The sequence below is a fragment of the Medicago sativa genome, chromosome 4, assembly GCF_051527215.1.
Source record: "Medicago sativa cultivar Bolivia chromosome 4, Bolivia_mono, whole genome shotgun sequence".
Lineage (NCBI taxonomy): Eukaryota > Viridiplantae > Streptophyta > Magnoliopsida > Fabales > Fabaceae > Medicago > Medicago sativa.
In genome coordinates this window covers 60533928-60559309 of record NC_140752.1, presented here as the reverse complement: position 1 = coordinate 60559309, position 25382 = coordinate 60533928, and the positions used below count along the sequence as shown (strand labels likewise).

The 25382-nt window shown below is 33.0% G+C and overlaps 1 long non-coding RNA gene across 1 annotated transcript; it reads right to left on the bottom strand.

The window, feature by feature from the left end:
* Nucleotides 1–6320: 6320 nt before the first annotated feature.
* Nucleotides 6321–8713, bottom strand: LOC146930352 (uncharacterized). The gene is made up of 3 exons (XR_015008331.1): nucleotides 8546–8713; nucleotides 7492–7577; nucleotides 6321–6546 (listed from the first exon to the last, which is right to left on the bottom strand). It is a non-coding gene; the product is annotated as an uncharacterized LOC146930352 (long non-coding RNA).
* Between the last annotated feature and the right edge of the window lie 16669 nt (nucleotides 8714–25382).

The following is a 25382-nucleotide window of genomic DNA, read 5'->3' as shown; positions in this document are numbered from 1 at the left end:
TTTAATATAACATACTAATTTACCTCACAACTATCCTCATCTTTAACACTATCAATCTTCATAAACAACTACCGCTCCATGTCTTCCATTTATTTTCATCTTATACTCCTCTAGCTAATATATATCTTAGACTCACCATTACTTTAAGAGGGTTAATCTTAGAACACCTAAACACACTCCCCTCGCCTAAGTACAATGCTACGACACCTTAATTTTCACTTTCAGAACTTAAAACACGAAGGAAAATAAAGTTCTCCCATGTTGTACAAAGGGCACATCGTGAGCCTCCCTTGACACGATCGTGCTCGTGCTCACAACACAAAAAGGAAATTTGGGCAAAAAGTTGCGCATGGGTCATGCTGCCTAGGCGCCTAACCGTGCGTGTGTATCAGGTTGCAGAAATCACAATTGTTTTTGCGATTTCACTGTTGAGAGCCCTCCCGAGCATTGTTTTCGACCTCAAACTCACGTAATTCGTCTCTAATCATCAACCTAAGATTACCCTAACACTCCAACACCAATTTCCACCCAATTTACCTAATTTACAACGATTCTTCACATGACAAATCCTCTAATCAATTACTTAACTCTTTATTTCACAATTCTAAACTTCTTTTCACAATTCTAACCACACCAACATCTCTCACCAGAATAATTCATCGTCATTACATTCCTTGATTTCAAGGATAATAACACCATGTCACAGGAATCATAATAGTTCTAAAATTTGGAAATCAAGGACGCAACAATGAGGATTTTTGGAACCATATTCTCCTTTTTTCAAAATTAAAGACCCAAAAGATGGAAAGTTTTCTCCCTTACCTCGAATTCACCGAAACTGCAATTTTTGACTTGATTTCCTTAGTTAGGGCAATTCTCTATTCCTCTCCTCCTTTCTCCTCATTGTCATGTTCTATGTTCTATTGTTCTGACTTTCTATTATCCTTTTATACCATGAAATTAGGTTATTATTATTATTATTATTATTATTATTATTATTATTATTATTATTATTATTATTATTATTATTATTATTATTATTATTATTATTATTATTATTTCCCTCCATCTTCTCCACATATTTTATTACTTCTATTTCTCACTTTCCACCTCTAATATTTATTATTTATTTCTCAACAATGGTCTATTACTTTAAGTAAAATGTCTCATCATCGTAATAATAATTAAGACACTTTTAATTTATTTTAATTAAATTAAATAAATAAAATTTAAGGTGTTACATAGATCGTCGTCATTTTGCATAGAGAAGACAAAGTCAAAGCTTATCGGCGTTTGAACAGAATCTTGTCGTACGTATATTGTAAAAATTAAATATCAACGTATCTGGAAGATTTGTTTATCATAAATAATAATAAGTAAATGATGAAGATTATTACTAATCAAATAGTTTTGCTGTGTATTTTTTTTTGGTGGTGTCCGGGGTTCGAACCCCAGACCTTGCATATATTATGCATTGTCCTTACCAGCTTAACTAAGCTCACGGGACTTTTGTTGTGTATCTTACAACTAAAAAAGCAAAATTAAAATTAAAATCTCTAGTAAAATCAAGTCCATCACATTCCTAGTTAGATGTTTTGTACGGTTAGAGAAAAAAAAATGTTTTGTACGGTCACAAGATTAAATACATACTGCCTAGACAGAGAAATATTTATCGTCAAATGTCCGTTTGTTATAGTTTTCTTTATAGGAGTAGTTTTTTTTATGATAGTTAGGTGTAATATGTTTTTGTTATAATTTTTTTTTAAGTAAGAAACTTTTAAGGAAAGCTACAAATGAAAAATCAGCTTGAATAATTTTTCTTAAAATGTCATTTTAATTATTTAATCATTTTGTTATAATTTTTTTTATACTAAAATTTTGAAAAAAATCTCTAAAAAGAGCTATTTCAAATAGCTTTTCATAAAAATCATTTTTGAAAGATATCATTTTAGAAAAAAAAAATGGTATTTTTACTATATAAAATCACAAAAAATGAATATTAAAATTTTGAAAAAATCTCTAAAAAAAGAGCTATTTCAAATAACTTTTCATAAAAATTGTAACAACCCGATTTTCAAAACAGGAGTGCATTTTTTTTTAAAACAACTAATTGCCATGCACGAAAGGTTTCAGGATTGTCTTTAATTTAAAATCAGAGCAAGTAAAACATTTTGAAAGCATTGCCAACAATACAATCTGAATCAAATGTCACATTTTATAAAACAATATTATGCAATGAGCTTTTACTATCAAATCATGCACTACATAAAATAATGTTCGAGTATTCATTTCTCATGGTAGTATCATTTACAGCGGTGCCCAAACAAAAGAAGTAAAATTACATAAACATAAGACACCACCAGTAAAACATCTAAGCTGATCCTTAATTCTGAACTGAGATGACATGGTACAAGATCCCACCAATGGCATCAAGCCTGACTGTCAAACTGCTACACCTCCAAAGCCTTTACTATTCCCGCAAAGCACACTCCCTATTTGGATATGGGGCAAAGCCCGATCCACGGATTAATGTAAAGGGTCACGATCTAAAAACAACATAATTACAAAAATACTGAAGGCATGTTTTATCTTGGTTTTCGAGTGTCAAACATTGATTACGTTTGAACCTTTTTAACCGGTGATATCTTATTTTTTCTTGGGAAGGGAAAAAGTAAGCAAAACCCTTGAGAATCGAGGTCCGGGAGTTGTTTTCGCTACGGGAAGGTGTTAGGCACCCATAACGACTATAGTATCCTATAGGAACCGTCTTTACTTTCTACGCGCGCGCTTTAGTTTTAAATGCTACTTGAAAATGATATTTACACCTAAAAGTTTACTAAGTGAAGAATTGGAGGGAGAAGAATGTTTTTGGATTTTTATTTTATTTGAATTGAAGGAATTTTGTTCCTTGCCTACGTACCCGTTTAAGGGATCAAATCCATCGTAGTTCTCTTCCAAAAATGTTTTTATTTTTGTTGGTTGATTTTAAGTTTGAAAATTGGATTTTGAAGAATAAGAGAGAAGCCTCAAGGGCATGGGATTATGAAATTGTGAGGTTGAATTAGTCATTTGCAAAATATGGTCTAAGTATGGTTATTTTTCATTGGAATTTGATTAAGAAAATGAAAAAGGAAAATTCAATGGGATTTTGACCCCAAGGTTTATTTAGAAAATGGTTTGAGTGATGTTGTTCACATTTTTTGGAAAATTGATTTTTCTAAGTGTAAATCCTAAACATGCATCTAAACATACAATCCTAAACATACATCTAGACATGCATATTCTAGCTATATACCTAAAGTGAAGTGTGTGCATGTGTCGGTGTACATTATTAGAGTCCATTGTCCTTTACATCATTTGGCCTAGATACATTCTATGGTCTTGCAAGAAATTAAAATTGCATAAAAGTAAAGTACAAAAATTCCTAAGTATTACATTCTAATTCTTGGCAAAAATTAAATTGCAAGAAATAAAAGTGCAAGAAATAAAAGATGAAAATATGATATGGAACAAGAAAAGGTTAGTAGCATAAGTGAAATAAAACCAATATACTAAAGGCATAGTAAAGTAAATGTAACTTGAAAATGAAGTAACAAGCAACATTAACTAAAAGTGGTAAAAGAAACTTGACTTTTGATGCCATTCTAAGGTAAGGTTAAAGGCCTAAATCCTCATGGTATTAGAGAAATTTTGAGTGACTTAGTCCAAGAGGATAAAACATGAGAATTAAGGTCATTAACTATACCAAAGAATATAAAGGTCGCAAGTTCTTTCTTTATCCGCTTCAATTCACAAGTACGCTTCACATTATTTAACAACACCAAGTTCACAAAAAAATCTAACCCAAAACAGCGAGCATATACCACATTAGGAGGCAAATTTATTCCACAAAATTATATGGCTAAATGTCACAACTTTATACTAAAATTTCAAGGTCAACATCACATTAAAACTTCACAAAATTCTTCAAAAAGTGAACTAAAAGCAAGACAAAAACACACATACTCTTGGAGTGAATTTTGGCATGAAACCACATCCCAAAAGATAGGTTTACAAGGCCAAGATTACCACAAGAAAAGGTTTGCAAAGACCTAGAAAATTTTTAAACAAAAATGCACGTAAAAAATTAACACAAATGCATTAACAAGAACACAACACATTTCCACATATTTTGATCAAGATTTATCATGCAAAAGCTACTAATAGTCATCAAGAATTCACAATAGTAATAAGAAAAACAAACGTGCATTTTGGAATCTTTTAGTATTAAAATTCACGCGCAAGGGGGTGCAGTAAGCATTGCAGGCGTATGACTAGCAAACAGAAAGCACAGCAGCTAATACAAATGGGCCTAAGGGAATGAGGAACTGGGTCTAACCAAGCTGGACCGGTTCAGGAACGGGTCGGTTCAACCGAACCGGTCCAGCAAGAATTACATAAAACAGCAGCGCTGTTGCTCTTGCATTCTTCCTCCATTCATTTTCAAATTTTCCATAAACAAACACCAAATAGAAAACAGTCCAACACATGCAGATTCAATCAAAACACCAGCATAACTTCTTACTCAAAGCTCAATATGACACAAAACGGAGAAAGATGAAATCAACTAGGGAAGCAAAAACCAAATTGGGTTGCCGGAAGTTGAATTCCGGCGAGAAACACAATAAGAGTGGATTCAAACATAGATCAGACCAAAGCAAGGGAAAATGGAGATACCTTAGGGCCAAATCGAAGGAGATATAAAGGAATACTTCGAGAAAATCGTCAATCTAAGCTTGATGTTGTTATTGTTCACGTTCACCGTTCGTGCTCGATCTACTTCTTCTCCGAACCAGGTTCAACCACGTTGCTCTGTACCTTCACGTTCTGGTTCGTTACCTCTTCCGTTCGGTTCAGATTCACTCTCCTTCGTGCTCGCTCAATTCCGATCTGGTTTTACTCCCGTTTCCTTCTCTTTTACGGGTTCAGTTCGGCCATTTGCACTGATGGCTTGATAGTCTCGTTCATTCTTCTTCTCTGTTTGAAAACGGATCCGAAACAGTTCGTGAATGGATGGATTCAGATTTGGAATGGCGGTGAAGGAGTGTTGATGATGGCGGTGAAGGAGTGTTGATGGCGGTTTGGAGAAAGTTGTGGTGGTTGGAGGTAGTTTGAGTGGTGGTTTAGGTTGGTTAGGGTGGAGAAAGTGGTTAGTTATGGTGGTTTTGCGTTGGTTAGGGTGGAGAAAGTGGTGGTGAAAAGTCGTTAGAGATGGAGGAAGAGTTAGTTACGTGAGAGAAGAAAGGAGGGAAAAGAAAGAAATTTTTGTGACTTTTTTGTGGAATTTGTAAAAAATGATTGGTGTTGAAAATTGACCATAGGTTTGACCTTTATAGGTGATGTGGTAAGCCTTGGACCAATGACTGGCTGCCACATGGCACTGGACTCCAACAAACTTTTGTGGACAAATGACATTTGGACACATGGCACTTGGACTCTAACAAACTAAAAAAGGGATTAAAATGCAAATAATAAAAGTGCGAGGACTAAAATGAAAATTAAAACTAAAATTGAATTGAAAAAGTAAACTGAAAATTAACGTAAAACGAGACGATTAAAAACAACAAAGCAGATTAAAACAAATCAGAAATATTATGTGAAATGACCAAAACGCCCCTAGGGACTAAAATGACTCGAAACGACTCAAATGCAATTTTAAAATGATTTTTTAACAAGGGATTAAAGCAAGAGTTTATACAAGCGAATTAAAAGACTCAGAGACAATTTTTAGAATTTAAACAGGGTTTTAACACATGAAAAGACTAAAATGCCCCTAGGGGCAAAACTGACTCAAAATGACTTCAAACGCAATTTTTAAAATGGATTTTGACATGGAATTGCAATAGAAACTTATCCAGACTATTTGAAAGGACTCAAACAAATTTTCAAAGATTGAAAGAAACCTTAACATGAGAAATGACTAAAATGCCCCTAGGGGCTAAACTGACTAGAAAATGACTCAACTGATATTTTTTGAAATGAATTTTGACATGAGATTGAAACAGGGACTTATGCAAACCAATTTAAAAGACTCAAACAATTTAAATCTACTACCATGCTCTGATACCACATTGTAACAGCCCGATTTTCAAAACAGGAGTGCATTTTTTTTTTAAAACAACTAATTGCCATGCACGAAAGGTTTCAGGATTGTCTTTAATTTAAAATCAGAGTAAGTAAAACATTTTGAAAGCATTGCCAACAATACAATCTGAATCAAATGTCACATTTTATAAAACAATATTATGCAATGAGCTTTTACTATCAAATCATGCACTACATAAAATAATGTTCGAGTATTCATTTCTCATGGTAGTATCATTTACAGCGGTGCCCAAACAAAAGAAGTAAAATTACATAAACATAAGACACCACCAGTAAAACATCTAAGCTGATCCTTAACTCTGAACTGAGATGACATGGTACAAGATCCCACCAATGGCATCAAGCCTGACTGTCAAACTGCTACACCTCCAAAGCCTTTACTATTCCCGCAAAGCACACTCCCTATTTGGATATGGGGCAAGGCCCGATCCACGGATTAATGTAAAAGGGTTACGATCTAAAAACAACATAATTACAAAAATACTGAAGGCATAACATACTAGCATGGTAAATAGCATCAACATAAACATTCCTCAATTAAAATATAATGATGCACAATTAGCCTAGCAAATACAGACTCAATATGAGTGTGACACCTATCAGGGGTCGTCACATGAAACTGATTTCGGAATTGAATATCGCCACATAGGCCACCACAGGAGTGTTACATTCAAATGACTCTAGGATTGAATATCACCACAAAGGCCACCACTAAGGTGTTATCACCACAAAGGCCACCATAGAGATGTTACATTCAAATGACTCTGGACTTTGAATACCACCACAAAGGCCACCACTAAGGTGTTATCACCACAAAGGCCACCATAGAGGTGTTTTATTCAAATGAATATCACCACAAAGGCCACCACTAAGGTGTTATCACCACAAAGGCCACCATAGAGATGTTTTATTCAAATGACACTGGACTTTGAATATCACCACAAAGGCCACCACTAAGGTGTTATCACCACAAAGGCCACCATAGAGGTGTTTCATTCAAATGACTCCAGAATAGATCAAGCCATACAGGCTGAATAACGCCACAAAGGCTACACCACGAAGGCATGTATACCACAAAGGCTAGAAAATGCCACACAGGCTAAACCATGAGGATTACAACTTTTAACATATCAACAGACATTTCATAAATCAACATGCATTTCATATATTTATTCACAAATCATATGAAAGCAACGCACATCAACATATCATAATCAAGTTGATTGCAAACAAATCCCACACTGGGCAAACACATTCACTTAACATATCATATTCACAATACACACAATAGCACATAGACCATCCAGGCATTTAAGTAACTATGATGTTGAAGAAAGTGCCCCTTACCTGAGCAAAGCATTCCTTACAACGTATTGCTCTACACTCGTAAGCATCTACAACAGGAACGTCTCTAAACCCTCGAGCTAAGTATCCTAACAGATACAATAATTTAGGTAAATATCGGCTCTAAAGCTTTCTACCCATTCTAGGTGAAATTTCAACACGCTCCGAAACACGATCAATTTAATATTTCCAAAAAGTTCAATATAATATTTTCCAAAATAACTTTTGTCTCGAAATCCTTCAAAACACTCAATGACCATAAACTTGCCAAAAATGAGTCTAGGAAACTCTTTTCCATAAGAAACTTTTATTTCAAATACTTAATTTATACAAATCATTTTGTTCTCAAGACAAATATCACAGTAGAGACACTTTTGAAATATCTCCAAAATACTTATCCATTTTGAAACATCTTTTCAAAACCACTAAAAAAATAAGATAAAATGAATTTGACGAATTTTCGACAGAGTCTCCTTTGTGTTTACATCGCATACCAGAGCCTCTGGCTCAGTCAACCTAACACAAATTCACAGACAAAATATTTTCACCATTCAACAATTCAAACATAAAAAATTCGAACTCTGATAGTGTCAGCAGTCACTTCCAGCGTCAGCTTAACACAAATTATTTTAAGAAAATCCCAATAAATTCATCCGTTGTCGAAACGTCGCGAACCATAGGTCCATTTCGATTGTCTCAACGACGCGAATCCATTGGTCAACTCATTTTCACATTTCAACAGTTTTAAAATCACGAAAATGCCCTTGTACGGTTCAGCCCTTTCATCCGGACAACATTTTTCAAAAACTAATCGGTTGAATCAACTCATTTACTCGTCTAAAGCATAAATATCAAATAAAATTCACAGTCCAACACTTTTCCAAAAACACTAAAATTTTAAAATGATCCGATCTTAAATTTTCTTTAAGATCTATACTCATACGGACTTACCCAACAACATTAATACATAACATCATGCAAGAAAACCAAAACTCGACACTCTTACCCTTACAAATATCAAAACCGTGATTTAAAAGAGGAAAAAGGAGGGGAATACCTCATCGAATGATAGTGAATCACACATAGGAAGGTAGGATTCGTCGCTAGCTTCGTTTTGATATCTCGTTTGCGCGATTCGGACAAGAAACGAAGAAGTTATGGCCAAAACAAGATGAAGATGGAGGAGGGAAGATAGCTTACGGGTTTGGAGAGAAGAGAGAGAGAAAAATGTGATTTTGTGAGTTTTGGACCACAAACTTACTATATATAGTAGGTGGAATGGTTCATAAATAAGCCGGACCCGGTTCTCGTGGTCTAAGGCACACGTAACTGATAAAGTTCTATCCTAACTCTGATGAAATTCTAATCAGTCTCAAACATCTTAGAATTACTTCCTTACTCTAAAACCACTATTCATTCTCTAATATTTTCTTTTCGAAATTTTTCTCAACCAGCAGGTATGATATTGCTAAATTCCCAAAACGAATAGTAAATTCCCTGGATGAATATAATGACTCTCAAGGTCCATTAATATTTCATTTGCAGCCGAATTCATATTCATGTTTAACAAAGATTATGAAGATCATACTCAATCATCCAGAGTAGGAAAAAGAATATATGTGAGTCAATCCTAGACCTCACATAATTAACTTGCTCTTCAAGTTTCCATTCAAAATAATAGTTTTGGAATCAAAATAATTTTTCGACAAAATGTCATTTATTAACAAAGAAAAACATCAGAACAAAATACAAAGCCCTAAATTTAGTCACAGCTAAATTATGAGTCTTACATTACTACCCTCCAAAAAGAAGTTTCGTCCTCGAAACTAAGATAATAGTAACAACTTATCTAGTCATTACTACTACCAACAATGACATGACAATACACCTACCGTGACCCTTTACAAAGTCGTATAGACTTCAAACTCTAGACACACATCTAGACATCACAACTCGAGTACTCCACTCAGGATCACCTCAAAGAACACATAAATACAACACTAGGTCGCTCAAGAGCCTAGGTATTCTTGATGTCTCCACATCTACCCTCCAAAAATTTCACACTACAACCCTGGGTAAGATTACCTTGTTCCATCCAACATGAAGTTCACTTTCTATCAACAACACATTAAGGATGATCAGTTCCCTAATTTGTCAATAGATAGCTAGCAGTCATGATGGTGGCGTAGACGATCTTAACCAAACTGTAATAATGTTTCTTGCAATCCGCACTCAGGTCTATCCTGAGGCACAAGGAATATAATCATTCCAACATAAACATCAATTTCCATTAGTTTTTATACTCATCTTGCTTCTTGCCGGTGAAGGACAACCTCTAACACTTGACTAAGAACCTCCCAATATTCTCAAAATTTCTTTATCAAGTCTCATACAAGGTTAAGATCCTCAATTCAAGCGCTATACTCCTTTAGCCTTCCATATCTATCATTTTAATAACCTTTCTTAACGAAAAATCTCTCTTGAATTTTCTTCAGGCTTCATCACCCCTTCGATTTCCTCTCGATTGAGGCCTCAAAACTACACAAACCTCTCAAATGGTTATCTACTGTATAACATTCACCACGACAAAACAAAATCCCGAACGTTCACTGCTACTCCGAGCATAAAGTTTATATAAGAACCACGAAGTTGCCGCCTCTATAGGGAGTTTTTATCCCTTAATAATATTCATATCTTTTTGACTTACGCCAGTCACGCAACTATACTGATATGAATTTCTTCACATAAGAATCCTATTAAAATTCAAAACTTGTTGACAAGTTTAAACAAACACCATCTTAAATGGACCAAAATGTTACAACTAACGCCATACTCACATCACGCTATATGGGTTTTGCTAGAAGACACCTTTTATGAAGGTGTCTTTTAACAAGTTATTCTATGAACATTTGCTAAAAGACACCAACTAATTTTTATGAAGGTATCTTTTAGCATAGTTATAACTAAAAAGTGGAAATCACACCTTGAGGTGTGGATTGCTAAAAGACACCTTCATGAGTGGCTTCTAGCAAAACCCTATATATATATATATATATATATATATATATATATATATATATATATATATATATATATATATATATATATATATATATATATATATATATATAAGCCAAGAGCAAAATGACATCAAAAAGAATAGTGTACAACTAAGTTGGTACCCTGGTCTAATCTGTTTCTAATTGCTCATATATATATTATTAAAAAAAAATTACAGAAAAACTGGGGGGACATAAAACCTGACCTAGTCAACAACCCTAACATGCAAAAAGAAAAAAAAATATCCACAAAGTGAACCCAACCTTAAACAATTCTAAAAATTAAGCTCAGCTCTAAAGTTTAGCGAATGAACCGATCGTCAACACGAAATCGGATCACGTTCATCAACACAACGACAACAAACATTGACGATTCTTTCAAGTCCATACAGTCTCATGTCAATCAACATGATGACTGGGATATATATATATATATATATAATATCTGTGTTCCTTAAAAAAAAAATATCTCTGTGTATGCCTAATCGGTGTATTATAGATGTTGTAACCATAAAGATTAGATAGCTCTCCTAACACAAATTTGATTTATTCTTGCCTTTATTCTTTTTGATGACAATTTAACTACTTGTAGAAACCTTATAATGTTCCCTTATGGCACATGTTAGCATGACCCTAATATTTCTACAACTATTTGATGACAATTTTCTTGTTTCTTCTTCTTATATATCAATAACCAGGGCCGTCCCTGGGGAGGTGCAAACAGCTCAATAGAGCTGGGCCTCCAAAATTTGGGGGCCCAAAATATTTTTTTTATATAATACATTGAACATATTAATATATACTAATAGCGTTGCATCATGTGCACTGTCAAAGCGCGCGGCCTAGTGGTAAGACTCGGAGGTCTGATGCTTGTTGTGTCTCCAGTTCGTTCAACTCTCAACTCCCCCCAGTTAGCGGGTTTATTTTTTTATTTAATTTTTTTCCAGCTTTTTAGGGTTTCTTTTGGGCTAATATTTACGGATTTGAGGTCTATTTGTCCTCAATACTCTTTATTCTCCTTCCAATTTTATTCTCCTTCCAATTTAGTTCAATTCATCAACTTATTCGACTACATATTTACAAATAAAAATACAATTTAATTTTTTTTTCTTGTTTTTTTAGAGCATGCGTAATTTTTGGCACATATTTGTCGTATAAAATAACAAAGCTCTAACAACAAACATTATAATTTTTTTTTTGTTGAGGAAAACAAACATTACAATTATTCTCTAATAAAATAAAATTAAAAAACTCATGATTTTTTTGTTCTTTTAAAAAAAAAATTGTAATTATTCTGTAAAATTATAATTACTCCCTCTTGTTTTTTTTGCTCTTTTAAAAAAATGTATTTTTTTGTTAAAAAAAACTGTATTTTTTTTAGTAAAATAAAATTAAAAAACTCTCTTGATTTTTTTGTTCTTTTAAAAAAAACATTGTAATTATTCTGTAAAATTATAATTACTCCCTCTTGTTTTGTTTTTGCTCTTTTAAAAAAATGTATTTTTTTTTAGTAGGGGCCTATTTTAACTTAGAGAGCCGGACCTCCAATTTTACGGAGACGGCCCTGTGAATAACAATAGAAAGATAAAAGAAAGAAAATAAAAACATAATGCGATTATTCAAAGAATAATGTATAAATATCATATCTCTAGATGTTAGATAGGTCCTCCTAACTACCAGAATCGATTTATTATTCTTGCCTTTATTCTCTTAACAGAAACACAAACTGCGAAAATCGAGTTGTTGAGTTTTAAACTTACGGCGTCCATGAGCTGCATATCTATCATGGGTGACACCCACCACGTTCAAACTCACTTTACCAGGTGTGTTTATATATCCAAATTTAGTTACTGTTGTGATTTGTGAATAGAAACTGGTAACTGAACTGAGAATGAAATCTATCAAAACCATACTATATATAGATAATGACATAATATTTCCACGTCACAAACATTTTGATGACAAGTGTGGTAACCAATGAAGAAGACAGAAGATGAAAAGCAAAAGTGAACAGCGTGTAAGCAGCTCATTCACTACTTCCACCAGTTCCATATTCTGTTCTCGTGGGCCTCTCTGGTCCCGTCCGTACACTTTCTTCAATTAATTCTGCAACTCCAACGTTGCCCTTCACCTTCAAGCCCGCGTGACAGTCCTCACCCTCTGTCAGTCATTGTCTCTACCATTATTCTTTTCTTTTCCTCGAATTTCTAGCACCCAAGAACCTAGGTTTTCAACGTAAAAGAGACACTTAAATTAGCTAATGGATGTTTTAAGCGTTTGGATTCACCACCTTTGAGTAGGGTTAACAATGGGTATCATTGGGTATGGAAAGTATGATACGTTCCCGCTTAGTTGGATAAATATGATATTTGTATCCATATACCCCGTATACTAGGTTTTCAACATAAAAGAGAAACTTAAATTGGTTAATGGATGTTTTAAGGGTTTGGGTTTACTACCTTTGAGAGGAAAAGATAGGTAACTTTCTCTCTATCTCTTTTATCTTTATTTTCATTTTCATATTTTCCTTACATATTTCTTCACACTTTTTTACTTTTTCTTTCCTATTTTAACCTAAAGTTACCACAAAGGTCAGACTCTAAAGTTAGAGAATCCTACATTGTGGTTTAATCGTATTGTTTAAAAGTGTGAGTTGAAAATCTCTCATTGTTTAGGAAAGTGGAGGTTGAGTCTTTTATAAGTGATATAACTTATAAATCTAATGTCTAAGGTTTTGGATTAAGACATGGTATCAAGCGCACTTTTGTGATTGCTCTTGGCCCAATGTAGATGATCTCTCGTGCTCATCTCATGTTTCAACGGTGGCATTAGAGGTGTGGTTTGATGAAGGTTCGAATACTTCATTGTGTCGAAAATCTTTTCAACCAAAGGTCTTCAAATGGCGGGTTCTATATTGAGCAGCAACAACAATACAAGTGAAAGTGTATGTGAATGAATTGATGGACTAACAAGTGTGAGTTGGAAGTTCTACATTACTTAGAAAAGTGCAGATTGAACAATTTATAAGTAAGATGATAAATAAACTCAATGTCTATTTTTTTTTTTATTAAGATGTGATTTTCAGCACAAGTGATTGTTCTTGAGTAATAGACGCAATGTGAATGATCTCCCAACATCTCTCAATTTCCAAAAAAAATCATAATATGGGTTTTTGATAAATAAGAATATCTTGTATTCATCCGTAAAAAATTCATCACTTGAGATGATTGAGATTAATCTGTTTTGAGAGGCTGGTCGCTCACAAAATTTGTTTTTCATACACAAACGGTTAGAGATCCACCTTAATTTTTATTTTTGAACGAAAAAAAGACTACTACCTCCAATTCTATATATAAGAAAAAATTGAATCAACTAAAACTGATGCATATTATCTAAAAGTTTAATTTATTCAAATACATCAACTTTTGTTAACTAAGTTTTTTTTTATTATATATATATATATATATATATATATATATATATATATATAAGACTCGAGGGAGTATATGTTAAAATTGGAAATACAAGGGATATTTTGATCCATATAAACAAACGGATCACCCAACTCAACGGTAAGACGAACAACAATTATCCTTTCCTCTCAAACACTCTATTGGAGCTACCACTCATAAAACTATTTATGAGATTTTGCACGTGTTGATGAAAACAATCAAAATAGATCGGTGACACAATTCAACCTTAGACTTAGCCAACATATCATTCCCCAAGAAAGATGCTAAATACTCCGTTTTAAGTATTGTTACGAAAAAGATATTCTACTCATTCAAAATTTTATTTATTTTTAAATGAGATGTCCTATTAACGAGTGTCATTCGGTCCTCTTTAAGCATTCTAAATTATTTTAAAAAAAATCAAACATTTCAATTTCTAATGTACTAAATACACAAACATTCATAAAAATTTATCATTTAAAGTTCTTAAGGAGTGTCTGAAAGACACTCATTAACATTTAAAAAAATATGATTTGTATCTCTAACGAAACTTCAAAGGTATGCTAAGGTGCATTGCTTCTCAGCTACTAGTTTCTACTTAAGGTTTTCTTGTGCAACTTTGGTTATGTTTCTATCATCATTCCTTTTGGTGTTTGAATTTCACATTTTGAAGTCGTTTCTAATCTGCTTTTGATATTTGGAGTTTCAATCTCATGTATCCCTTGAATGGAAATTCTTATCTTCCTGATCTACAACCTTAAGTACAATTGATCTTCATTCATTTCTTTAAATGATTTCATCATCGCTTTTGAGATGAGAATCAATTGATGAGAACGAATTCAAAACTTCTTAGCTTAGCCATTGTGAAGTGTTTTTGATGTGTCAATCTGATCTTCTGATCTGCAATCTGAAGTGCTTATGATGTCTTTATTGAAGTTCTTTTTTATTGTAGATTTTGTTGATGAGATTGACATGGATCAACTTTTGAGCTCATATTCTTTGGTTAATCTTGTTCTTCAATTTTGTAGTGTCCTTGAGATGCTTTTGAAGTGTTTATGATCATTCTGAATTCCTTATTAGCACATGGCGATGTTAAGATTCATGTTTCTTGGATATTTGTACATTTGTAATATCATGTTCTAAAGAACGCTAAAAGAAACTTGTCAGAATTTAACATGGATCAGTTGCATATTGACATCTTTAATCCATTCAAATAAATTTGTTGTCATTAAAACATCAACTTCAAAAGGATTTTGTGATTTATCTCAACAAAATTGATGAAAGGTTAATACTTCATTGTATAGGCAAGTGACATCTTTTTTCTTTTTTGGTGTTTAAGATCTGAGTAAACTAATTTCCGTTCACCAAAAAATTATTTTTAACACATGCGCACAAATTTAGTTTACGTATCACAAGTAAGTAAATTCAATTAATGTAGGTGTATGTCTTAACCTTTCCTTTTTCTTAACATAGCTAAAATAAAATTCCTTCCTTTCTTTGTCTGAGAATCGTGCAATTAGGATGAAAAATTTGTCATGCAGCTCCTTAAATAGACGAAACGATCAAGGGGTTCCCCTTAGAAAAACTCTATTTTGCACAAGAATTTTGCTCTTCACCATGCACATTTTGCTCGCGCCCTGCAAGCCTTCCAAATATACCCTTGCGTTAGTTAAGTCACGTTGCGTGACTTAACTAACGCACGTTGTATGCAATGCGTGACTTAAGTCACGCACCATTGGCCTATACGCGAGTTAACTCACGCACGTTGGCCGGTGGTCTGTCCACAAGAACAGACGTTTTTGTGGACGGTGGTCACATTTTCAACCTTCAATCCACACGTTTTTAACAAACTTTACACGTTTTTTTTACCACATTTATGGTAGTTACAACCTAGGCTCCCATTTCTACCTATAAATACATCTACATATTTCCCTATTTCCTCACACCGTCTCACTTTCTCCCCCTCCTCACTCTCTCCCTCTATTTTTTTTTCTTTTCAATATTCTCTTTGGAGTAAAAAGTGATCAATTTTCGTCGGGGTAAAGTAGTGAGTAGCCGACTTGGGGAAGTGATCGACCCGGGATAATTTTAAACCTGTTTTTTTAACCCAGAAACTTTTTACTGTGGGTAAAAAGAACTTCTTGTGGTAAAAAAAAAAAAAACCAGATTTAAATTTAGCCCAAGGGTTGATGATGTATTTTCCCCAAGAAGGCTGCTCACTATTTTACCCCACGAAGATTGATTACTTTTTACCCCAAGGAGAAAATAAGTAGATATAGTGAATAAGTTCAAACTTATTGTATGAATTATTGTAATGTATGAATTATTAATAAAATGAGATATTATTTATGCCTCAATTTTGTTCCTTTATTTTATATTTGCTTTTAGTTTCTAATGTTGTATTTACCTTTATTTATATTTGTATTTATTTAAAGAATAATATCGAATCAATAATTTAGAATAAAGTTAAGAAAATAATTTAGATTAATGTAAACAAAATAATTTCAAAATAAAGTTAATAAAATAATTTAGAATAAAGTTAAGAAAATAACATAATTTGAATAAAGTTAATATAAACAAAATAATTTTGATTAAAGTTAATAACATAATTTGAAAATAGTAAATAAATTTTAAAAAAAGTAGCCTTGCGCCACTTAATTTGCGCAGCGTTACTTAACATGCGCATTAATTTACACTTGCGTAAGTTAACTAGCGCAGGGGCATTTTGGGCATGGCTGCAAGGTGCGAGCAAAATGTGCTGGGTGGAGAGCAAAATTCTTTGCACAATTCACATTCTCCCTTGAAGACTCCAATTCGAGAAGGACACTTGCTAGGCCCATCCCATTAATCTTAAGAACGGTCCATGCAATTTTATCTCAAAGATAGTACATCCATAGAAACACTGCTATTTACACCCAATAGTTGAATTCATACTCAGAATAAGAATATGTCTAACACGTTACTCTTTTGAAATTGCTTACAGGAAAATACTTATTAGTTAGTACAATAAATATGTGGCACCTAATTTAATTGCTTAGAAGAAAAATCCACCAATAATCTTATAAAATTGTCAATTTAAAACACATTAGTCTCTAGTAAAAGTTCTAACACTCACATATATTCTAAGACAAAGAGATTAAATTTTTATATGATATGTATAGTGCATATGATATCTATCTATATCTATATCTATATATTTAATAAAGATGAATCATATTCTTGATTCATTTTTTGAAATGCATGATGAACTTATTAAATTTAATTATTAAATTTGAATGCTCACTAATTCTATATATTTTTTCGTGTTATTGATTTAGTACTTTCATTATTTTTTTCAGGTTTGTTTGATATAGAGTTGTACTTAATATATGTCGTAGTTACTTGAATGTTTTCCTTAAATTTTTTCTTCTATGCTCTTGATTATTTTGTACTTTTTTGTTTGGTTTGGTTCTCTACTTTGCAAAGAATATTTATGGAGAACGATAAATAAATAAAAAGTAGTTTTTAGATTCACAGAGAAATAAAGACTATTTTTTTTTTTTAAATCAAATTCTTTTTATTGAATCAGTTGTGTGAATTGGTTGATTTATATTAGATTGTGATTCTCAAATTGATGTTATGTTTTATCGTAGATGGAAACCCAAGAAGATAGGTTATTATCCTATTGATTATGAATCTATTGATACAATTAATTTTTGGGTGCTTACGAAGAAAAAGCACCTCATGAACTTAGATTGAGTATCTTCTTTATTGTGGTGATAGTGCAACTCCAATTGTTGGTGATTCATTGAGAAACAATCAAGGTTGATATTAATTTAGTTATAACGAATATAATTTCAAGTTGATGAAGAATTACGGCTATGATCCATTTGTTCGCTATTTAATTAAGCGACAAACAATTTGATACTATAGAGTTTTAAGTTGAAGAAGACAATGGTGTTGAAGAAGATAATGGTGTTGATGTTGAAGCTATTATCATTCCCACCTTCATAATGGATGAACATGCCTCGATGACTATAATCATAGATAGTTGCATCAATTATTTTGTTTATATGTTTGTTAATGGTTGTGATTTATTTTGTTTTATTGAATTTAATGGTTATTAACTTCATTTTGATTCAATTTCCATACAACATTTTTATAATTTTTTTTTTCAATTTGTGAAACTATAAATATTATGTTTTTTTATTACAATTATATATATATTATTTAAATATATACATAAATAAAGAAAACCTCTCCGACCCTAGTTGAACCCCAGTCATACCTTAAAAGAAAACCTCTCCGACCCTAGTTGAACCCCAGTCATACCTTAAACCCTCAAACCTGTAGGCACATCGGTGATCAATGACGATCCGGTTATGATTACCTTGCTATATTTTCTTTTTTGACAAAAACAAATGACATTCATTCACTCAAATTGATTGAGTATATCATTCAACATCACTAAAAATTTTAAGGATGAATCTTCGAACAAACTCACTTCATCCAAGATAATAGCATACAACGACAAAATGGCTGAAAATAATATGATAAAATTAAAGTGACAGGAATACTCATGTTCTAGGTCTGCAAAGTTGACGTCCAAATCATTGATTGAATAACTGATCCTTTAATATGAACCAAATAAACACTACAACAAGACAGAAAATAAAACAACACTGCACTCAAACGGCAAAATCACAAAGAAAAAAAAAACTTGGATCTATGTGAAAATCACTTATTTAAATTGAAATAAAGAGGAAAAGATGAAGATGGGTGATTTTAGGTAAAAAAAATCGACCCAAAACCACCCCTTCAATAAATAAAACGGAAGAGAGCACCTAAACAAAAATAATTAGGGTCAGCTCCCTTGCTATATACATGTTTTTTTCCTCAATTTGATGTAATCGTAATTTATACACTGGAATGAAATTTTCATTGAAAATATATTCATATATTTGGGAAAATATATTAATACTTTTAAATTTTCCGTTTTTCAATATATTTTCAAGGGTTAATTATGTTTCTAGTCCCTATAAAATAGCGACCTTGTAAGTTTAGTCCCTATTTAATTTTAATAGCATTTTTAGTCCCTAATTTTGTTTTTCTGCACTGAGTATTAGTCCCTACTCAATTCAAATTTGTTTAATTTATGCTTAAACTCTTAAATTTTTGAACAATTTTTTGGAGACATGTTTAGAACATTACTAAAAGTTCGTCCGCAAAAAATTATCGCAAAATTTGATTTCTACATCCAGATTTTATTACTTTTTATCTTTAACTTTTGTCGTTTTAAAAAATTCATATTTAATTCATTTCATGTCAGAAAATTCTAAATTTTAGTAAACGAACATTTCATAGTGTTCTAATCTTGTCTCAAAATGCTATTAAAATTAAGTAGGGACTAAACTTACAAGGTCGCTATTTTATAGGGACGTGAAACATAATTAACCCTATTTTCAATATCTTTATGTTATATATTTTTATTAAATTGGGGAACAGAGAAGTCAAGATTATTTATGACAGAATCAATGGGTATTCTTGGTAATCATGTTGGCAAATCCGTTTGTTAGTATGATGGCGAGAACAACTTTGGCTCTTGGAGAAAATTTATGCGTCTGCGTGTTGTTCTAAAGGTAGGAGATCCTTTGGTGGCTTGCTGGGAATTGAAAAGAGAAAGTGTTGTTGTTGCCATCATTTTTTTTCCGAGATGAGAAGTTAGGAAATTTTTGTTATGCTTGTGGTCGTTTAGGTGACACTGATGGTTACTGTCCAGACCGATACAAAGAGGGTTATTAAGAAGTGGGATCCTAGTCTTTGTGGTGAAATTAAAGGGAACAATACCCGCATTCCTGAAAACCAATGGCTCCATGATAGCTGGAAACCTAGAAGTGGTAGAAACGGTGTTTTGGATGAAGAACGTGTGGCAAGGAATTTTCCAGCAACTACTAACGTTGCCCAGTTTCTGTAAATCGAAAGCTCCCATGTCCTTCGACATACTTGTGTAAGTGAAAGGGATGAAGATCATACCACTTGTTTGGTTTAAGATGCTCGGCTTAAGAATCCTCTCCAGATTGGAAGTTCAGTTGTTCATGATTCAAGTCCAGCAGCAAATACGCAGGTGCCTATATCACGGCTAATTGTGTTATTAGCTTCCATGATGAAAGTGAGTTTCAGCGGGGTGTCTACTCCAAAGCTTAGTGTTGATGGTACAGTTCATTATGCAATTCCAGAAGGCCCAAAGCAATTGAAGAGGTTACATGTGGAGGAGCTATAGGATATAGCTGCGAAGACCAAGGAAAGTGTTTGGGGTTCTATGTTCTAATGCTGCAACTGATAGTGAAGATACAACTGCCAAAGACGTTGTCATGCGGGATAAGGGTTTAGATGAGACTAATAATATAATGGCGAGACCTTGACCCAAGGCTTGTCAAGGAAAATGAGTCTTATATGGTGGAACTGTCGGGGTTTAGGAAGCAATAATCCGGATGCAATAAAGTACCTAGTTCATACTTATAAACTGGAAGCAATAATCCTGTCTGAAATAATGACAATGTCTAATAAAATTGAAAAATTGAAATATATTTTGGCTTTTGATTACTGCTTTGTTGTCAATCGTATTGGTATGGGAGGAGGTTTAGCGTGTTTATGGAATATGAATTTTAATTGAACTATCACAACCTTTTCCCAAAATCATATTGATTTGGAAGTTAATGATTTTTTGAGGGGAAGATGGAGATTAACTGGTTTCTATGGTATGCCGGAAGAGGAAGGCAGAGAGTCCTGGAATTTACTTCGACATTTATCCAATCATTCTCAGCTTCCTTGGTATATTATTGGTGATTTTAATGATATATTAGCATCAGATGAAAAAAAAAAAAAGGAAGGTCAGATCGTCTGACTTAATCAAGGTTCCAGACAAGCTATCTTGGATGTTGGACTTGCTGATATTCATATGGATGGCTATGCCTTTAAAATGTTTAAAGGTTAGGTACCAATCATTTTGTGGAGGAAAAGTTGGATAAACATATGGCTAATGATAGTTGGTTTGGTAAATTCCAGAATGCAAAACTTTAAGAAAATTGTTGTTGACACATTAGAGAAGGCTGGGACACACATGTAAAATACGTTTTTGCCCCCTCGGTAGTTAAGTGCGGAGGAATTTAAAATCCGGCTGCAGTTAACTGCCGATGATTTCCTCGGTAGTTAACTGCCGAGGTTCTTCTGCTACAAGTCTGGCAGAAGCTCTCTCATCTCCATTATTCATCACATCTTCAAAAAAATTTCTCAAATCTCTCTCACAAATCTCTCTAAAAAACCCAACCAAATTTATTCAACAAAATCACAAGTAAGTAATTATAATGCTATTAACTTAAATTTTAGTTGTTATAAATGTTTTTATTTTTCAGTTTTTGAGTAGATTTATTTTATTTTAGTTTTTTGAGTAGATTTACATAGTATAATTCATTTTTAGAGTAAAATGTTTGAATGATGATTGTATGATGTTTATGTTATAGTTTAAAGTTTATTGGTTATATTTTTAGTTTAGATGTTAGTTTTTAATTAGATTTAATTCATTTTTAGTTTTTAATTAGATTTAATTCATTTTTAGTTTTTAATTAGATTTACATGTTATAAATCATTTTTAGATTAGATGTTAGTTGATTAATTTTGTTAAAATGTCTGCATGCCACATGATTGGCATAAGAGTGAAGCAAAGATATGTCCTGCGGTCCTCCAGGAAAGGGAGCGTCCGTAGGCAACACCTCCGGGGAAGCCGCCATAGCAATGTCATCCTCGTCTGGCTCCCCTGGCATATGCGGCTGCTCTGGCATATACTGCTCGTCGTACCCACCATCAGTCACATCATGGTGATCCTGATAGTTCAGGTACTCCACCTCCTGGGTCGGGTCAACCACCTGCGACTGTTCAGGATGCGCCTGAGAAGCCTCAGATGCCTGAGAAGTCCCTGAACCATCCGCCCTCCGACCTCTTCCCCTCTTTGGGATGTGCCCCCTTTGCCTCTCCTTCCGGTGGCTTTGAGTCATCGCACGCCTACCACCAATCATTTTAGATGGATCAATCGGTGGCTCTTGATTAGACATATCTACACAAAAATTTAACAAATAAACAACATTAAAATCAATACATTTATCTCTAAGTACATAACATTCTAAAACCACATTCTAATCATTGACATCACATTCTAAAACCATTGACATCACATTCTAAAACCACATTCGACTTAAACATAATCTAAACATCATTTCCATCAACTACATTTATCTCTAAGTACATAACTAACTAAAAAATCAATACAATTCTCATTTGGGCATTTTTTCAAACACTTTGTGTGCAAAGTTTCAAACATATTCAAATTGTGTTAATTTGGCATCATTGAAAACCACATTGTACTTAAAACTCATTCAAACAACATTCACAACACCTACATTCAATTATACAGTACATGCAATCATCTAAATATCAATTCCAACATCAACCCTAACCACATGCAAATTACCAATTTTTTTTTTAAAAAAACCTACACAAACTAACATTATGATTAAAAATGAGTCAAGATACTTACTTGTGATTAAATGGAGATGATGCACTTGATTTTGCTCAAAAATCGAAATTGAAGGGCACTTGGGGTGGTTTTGGATGTGTTTGAAGACAAAGAAAGAAACTGGAACTGCTTCTGTTCGTGTTGAACATAATCAGAAAACCTCGGCAGTTAACTACCGAGGAAATCCTCGGCAGTAAACTGCAGCCGGATTTTAAATTCCTCGGCAGTTAACTACCGAGGGGGCAAAAGCGTATTTTACATGTGTGTCCCAGCCTTCTCTAATGTGTCAACAACAATTTTCAAACTTTAATGTCTTACTACCACTTCATCTCATCACTGCCCACTCTTAGATATGAACCGATGAGGTCACATTCCATATTAACGAGTTAATTGATGTAAAAGCCACTACTCAGTCCTTTCCAAAACAATTGACATTGTTTCACCATATATACTATTCACATAACATACTATGACCATATTTTTTTTACTATTATATAAAAAAATGGTAACATATAAAATGTATATATATTTTGGTTTTTCTCGATGCTTACTTTTGAAAATATCAATATTTTATAATTTTTATTATTAAATAATTAAAAATATTAAGGATCTAATTTATTATTATTGTTTTTAGTTAAATAAGTGATTTTCACATATTTTGAGTTTTCTTTTGTTTGTTTTTATGATTTTATCGTCTTTGCACGATTATGTTTGTTTTGATTTCTAGTCTTTGTACGGTGTTTTTTTTATTTACCATCTTAGTGCGGCAATGTTTATTTTATTCAGGTTGAAAAATTAGTTTTGACCATGTGCATATCCAATCAAGTCAATGTTGCGGATCTGAATACATGACTATTCATAAGACTTTAATATAATCATATTTGTAGGCATAACTACTTTGTCGTTTTATGTTATTAACATGAATGTTAGTTTGTTCGCAAGTTTATTATTTTTATTTTTAGCGACTTTGAATTTATATTGTATCAACGTACTCTATCAATTTGAATTAATAAACATCCTTTATACATGTAGAAAGAAATATATAAAGTAGTCAACTATATCAATTAATTTAGAATGAAGGAGTATAACCGATTGATTTCTTTGCTTTGTCGAGGCTCAGATTAATGAATTATCAAGAGGAGTATTTAATTTTCGCAGGTTTGAACGTGGCTTTGTCTGTACTGATCTACTGTTAGATGCCAACTACGAGGATTTATAGAAACCTATTTAAATTCAGTCGATTTTTTTTTTTTAAAAAAAAAAACAATTATCTTTTCTGTTATTGGCTTTTAATTCAACTGTTGAATATGAATTGATAAATTTGGTCAAATGTTGTCACACATCAGGAAATATTTTTTTTTTTTAATGAACTCACCAGGAAATATAAGTACGGATAGTTGTACCCAAATAATAAAACAATAAATTTCTCTTTCGTGTCAACAATAAAGAAAAAAATCATTAAAAGATTCATCATTTATCCAATTCAATTTAAATTTGCCAAAATCATTTTCTGATGTTAAGGGTCCGTTTGGTTCGAGAATTAGGAGGGGAGGGGAAGGGAGGAGAGGAATTTTAACGGAGGGGAGAGAAAGGAGATATTTTAATTAAAAATGTGTTTGGTTCACAAGAGGAGGGGAGGGATTTTAAAATTAGTTTACTGTTTTACCCTTAAACTTAATTAAATAAGGATAATAAAGTAACGAAACAATAACGATGTAATCGATAACAAAACGATGTAGACGATGGAATAATGGATTAGTAATAGGGTTGTTACAATTACAAGTAGTAATAAAAGTTGTTACAAGAAAAAAATTGTTAATAATATGGAATAAAAGTTGTTACAAAATAATATAATCTAATAATAATAAATGTTGTTACAAGGATAATATTGAGATTTTAGATTAATAAAAGGATAATTTTGGCAGTGCAATAAAATCTGCTCCCCTCCCCACCCCTCCCCTCCCCTTCTAAAAATTGAACCAAACACTTCAAATTAAAAATCTCCCCTCCCCTCCCCTTCAAAATTCTCGAACCAAACGGACCCGGGTTTAAATATCAACATGCACTTGCATTAGCATCTTAAATATGATGTGGGCTTAATATTAAAGAAGGGGTCTTGCTAAGTTGTGCACATATAACACATGTTAAGGTATCAAAAGGTAGAAATTTTTCAATGAAAAAAATCAATTTTTAAACCTATGAAAAGTTGAATACATAACTTCCAAGACAATATTTCTCAATTTAGTTTTTGGATTTTTTAACATGTGCCATAAGGGCACATGCTAGCATTGTCTTTGGGTCTTACCATAGTGAATTTTATTAGGTTTTGTTCTGGAGTGGATAGAGATGTGCCAGTGAAGATGCTTGTGTTAGAGAAAGTCAAGTGCGGAGGAGGAAAGGTTCTGGTGCAGAAGAGATTGTTCTCTTTCAAGGGAAAGAGACATGCAAAACAAGTTAGCACTTTGATGCTCGATGGTGAGAGAAATTAGGAGAAACTTGTGCAAAACATGGTGAAATAGTTATCGTACCTTGAGTGTGACGCTAAGTCACACTTTATAGCCAAAGACGATGTAACTGTCCCCTAGAAACTCAATGCAAAGTGAGGGAAGTTGTTAGAGATTGATCTGACATCCATGATGTCACGACGAACAATCATGTGTGGTGAGGTGTACGTCAGGTCCGCTGTGGTGTCCTTCTTTATGTGGATTAAGGGTTAATGGGAATGTTAGTATTTGGTCACCAAAATTGGCTTCTACCCAGTACGGAACAATTTTCCTCCAAGTCATTACTATGACGTATGAAGCTTTAAAAGAAACATGTGTGAAGTCTACCCTA